This window comes from Stegodyphus dumicola, chromosome 11 (genome assembly GCF_044657685.1).
Source record: "Stegodyphus dumicola isolate Sdum_Otavi_A_Nest chromosome 11, ASM4465768v1".
Classification (NCBI taxonomy): Eukaryota; Metazoa; Arthropoda; class Arachnida; order Araneae; family Eresidae; genus Stegodyphus; species Stegodyphus dumicola.
This window is the reverse complement of record NC_140778.1, coordinates 162,200,725-162,204,903: the sequence shown is the minus strand read 5'-3', so window position 1 is coordinate 162,204,903 and position 4,179 is coordinate 162,200,725.

The following is a 4,179-nucleotide window of genomic DNA, read 5'->3' as shown; positions in this document are numbered from 1 at the left end:
CGGGATGGCTGTTCCTGAACAAAGTTCCTTGGTGCCTGTCCGTGGGATGATTGTTCCGGAATGAGTTCCTTGGTTCATATCCATAAGATCCAGAATAAAGTTCCTTGGTTCCAGAGGCTACCATATGAGTGACTGCTGTGGGCGGAATCCATGTTCTTCAATGAAGGCGGCAATTAAAACACGTGAGCGGCGATTCCTCGTGCAAACGGAGTTAGGCCGGTTTTAAGTGCTTTCAAGAACTTTATTTAAATTTCAGGTGTTTTTCTCGACCATTGATTATGGACTTATTGAATGTGTAGCCAGCTTCATTTTTAGGCCACATAATTACTGTTTAGGACTTTTTGTTTGTATTGAATGCCAGTGTTTTGGAGACCAGGTAAAAATATTATTTGATGAATGATGGTTATATTATATTTTTCATAAGACTCTGATATTGTTGAAATTTATTTTCTGTGTTTTTATTCTTTATTATATTGTTAATAAATTGGTTAAGTTCAAAACCTTTTATTGTCTTCAATGTCTGCACAACATGATATCTCAGGGAGCTTTTATTGCTACTACTGCTAAATGTTTAATTTCTTTAAACTTTGCTTTAGCATCAGTAAGAGACGCAAGCGTAAACGCACGGTTACGCGCACGCGTAAACGCCTATGCGCATGTGTCAACGCGGCGCATGCGCAGAAAGTTTTTAGCTTTGAGGTCCGGATTATAGATCATTCCGGATTATGGGTGTCCGAATTAACGACTTTTGACTGTATTTCCTTTGTACAAAGATGTAAATATATATATATATGTATATACATTTGGTGCTGCCGATTGTAACCCAAAAGGGAGATACACAACTACTTGTTATAGCATATAGCAGTCCTATATACAAAATTTCAACATTCTGAAATTTCTCGTTTTTAGTTATGCGAGATACATACATACATGATGTCATAAAAAATCTCTTCTGAATCCATTTTAAATCAATTTCATAATCTGTTTGGGAAAAAAAAAAGAATCCTTTATGCTATCCATACATACAGATGCCACGCAAAAATATTGTTAAATTGCATTAGAAATTGCGGTCAAAATGGGTGAGTGAGTGATTATGGCGCAAAAACCAGAGATGATTATGACGCGCCAAACACAAGATGGGATGATTACAATTGATGTCATTAAAATTCAATAAATAAAAACAAGTAGATAAATGTACCAAATCCAGAGGATGAAGTCATATAAACACAAGTTAAAAGCACATATAAAAATTCAAGACACAGTCTTCAAAACAAATTATATTAGGTAATAAAAGCCAATCTCTTTGCGGTCAAAATGGATATTTTCATTGAAATATAATACCCGGAATTTATCATGATTACAATACTTCCCTTACTTCGTGCAAGGAAGTAAAAAGGCGTAAGAATAAGATGAGCAGTAGAAGTTCAATTAATCCAAATTCATTAATTCGAAATTTTCTGATAGACGAAATGAATATTTCTGCCAGATTAAGTGCCATGAATGTTATTCAAAATGTCAGATTTCTGTGATTCATTTGATGGGGTGAGTGAGTGAGTGATTATGGCGCAAAAACCAGAGATGATTATGACGCGCCAAACAAAAGATGAGATGATTACAATTGATGACATTAAAATTCAATAAATAAAAACAAGTAGATAAATGTACCAAATCCAGAGGATGAAGTCATATAAAAACAAGTTAAAAGCACATGTTAACATTCAAGACACAGTCTTCAAAACAAATTACATTTGGTAATAAAAGCCAATCTCTTTTAAATAATAAAATAAATTAGAATTGACCTCTCTTCCGATTAAACGGTCGAGAGGTAAGTCACAGCTATTAAAATATTTCTGGCGAAGACTATTAAAACATTGACACTCAATTAAAATATGACGAACAGATAAACAAACATTACAATTAAAACAAACAGGCTCATTTTCAGCTTTAAGAAGATAGCTATGTGTGACTCTGGTATGACCAATTCTGAGTCGAGTCAAAAGAACGTCCTCTTTACGATTTCCAGCAAAATCCCAATGCTCAATTCTAGGTTTGATGTTTCTCAACTTGTTGTGATGCTGAACATCCCAAATTTGCTGCCATTTTTTTGGTATCTTTCCCTTGATGACACAGCAGATGTCTCTAAAAGGGATAAGGCGACTGGACAGTTCGACAGCAGATTTTGCCGCGATGTCTGCAAGCTCGTTTCCCTTTATTCCCGTATGCCCGGGAACCCAGCAGTACAGGATTTCATATCCTCGTATCATTAAATTTCTATGAATTTTGAGAACATCCACTACCACAGGATTCTGAGCGTTGGGAAAAGCTTCCAAGGATTTAAGAGCACTATACGAGTCTGTGTAAACTATGAACTTTTTGTGGCAGAGCTTTGAGATGTACAAAAGAGCATAATATATTGCAGTTAGTTCAGATGTTAGGACAGAGAAAGCATGGTGCAGGCATCTGCCCTCTATGTAATTTTCAAATACAAAAGCCATCCCGACATGATCATTTGACTTTGATCCATCTGTGTATATCGGATAATAACTGCTATATTTGTGCCTGTGCTCAGCGAAAATTTGTCTGTAAACGATCTCGTTAGTGCTCGCCTTTACGTGATGTTTAAAAACATCAAGAAGCTGGATCCGTGAATTTTCCCAAGGTGGAATTTCAAAATTCTGTACTGCTTGGGGGTGCATATCAGAGAGGGAGAGTTCCTCAATGACAGGGCGAACTCTTAAAGGGAAAGTAGGAACACAGGATGGACGTGTTTCAAATAATGTGTTACACTCATTATCAAGTAAGCACAGCTTATTGGGATGTTCAGGTTGTGATAGAGTATTAAAATATTGCAAAAGGGACAATTGCTCACGCCTCAGATAAAGTGATGGTTCGTTACAGTCAACATATAGGCTCTGCACAGGAGAAGTGCTGAAAGCTCCTGAACAAATCCGCAGACCTTGATGGTGAACAGGATCCAGTTTTAACAAAACAGATGACCGAGCGGATCCATAAACAACTGAGCCATAGTCCAGTTTAGAGCGGATAAGCGCTCTGTAAATGCGAAGCATGGAGCAACGCTCTGCACCCCAGGAGGTGTTCGCCAACACTTTTAAAATATTTAGTGTTTTTAGACACTTCTTTCTCAGGTTTAAAACATGAGAAAGGAAAGTCAATTTTCGGTCGAAAGTCACTCCTAAAAATTTTACTTCAGGCGCAACTGGAATAATTGTACCATTCAAATATAACTCAGGTTCAGGATGGAGACCTCGCTTCCTACAAAAGTGCACGCACACAGTTTTCTGTTTCGAAAATGTAAATCCCTGTTTGTCTGATCATTCTTGGATCTTATTCAGAGCCATCTGCAGTTGCCTCTCTACATATCTCATGTCTGCTCCTCGACAGCTAATCTGCAGATCATCAACATATAGAGATCCCAAGATGGTGGGAGGAAGTTCTTTTAGTACAGAATTTATTTTTAAACTAAACAGGGTTACACTGAGCACACAGCCTTGAGGCACACCCTCTTCCTGTTTAAAAACATCCGAAAAAACAGAGCCAATTCTTACTTGAAAAGTTCTAGTGTTCAAGAAATTTTGAATGAAAATTGGTAGGTTGCCGCGCAAGCCACTCTCGTGAAGATCCCGGAGTATACCGTATCTCCATGCCTTATGATAAGCTTTTTCAATGTCGAAGAATATCGAGACAAGGTGGCTTCTTCTTACAAATGCTTTTCGAATAGATGTCTCTAAGAGGAGCATATTATCTACAGTTGTTCTTCCCTTTCGAAAACCACTCTGAGAAGGCGATATAATATCATTCTTTTCCAAGAAGTAGACTAGGCGGCTGTTTACCATCTTTTCAAACAGTTTGCAGAGGCAACTCGTAAGGGCAATTGGCCGATAGTTGGAGGGATTCCTTGGATCTTTCCCTGGCTTAGGAATAGGAATGACAATAGCTCTCCTCCATGCACTGGGAAAGGCATGCTCCTTCCACACCCTATTGTAAAGAGTGAGAAGGGCATTCAGTGACTTACAGGACAGATGCTTTAGCATTTCATAATTCACTCCATCACGACCCGGAGAAGACCTATGTGTCTGCAATAAAGCACTCCTTAATTCAAGCATAGTAAAGTCTCTATTGTAAGGCTCAGATTTGGAAGAGTTGAATGCGATGGGATTT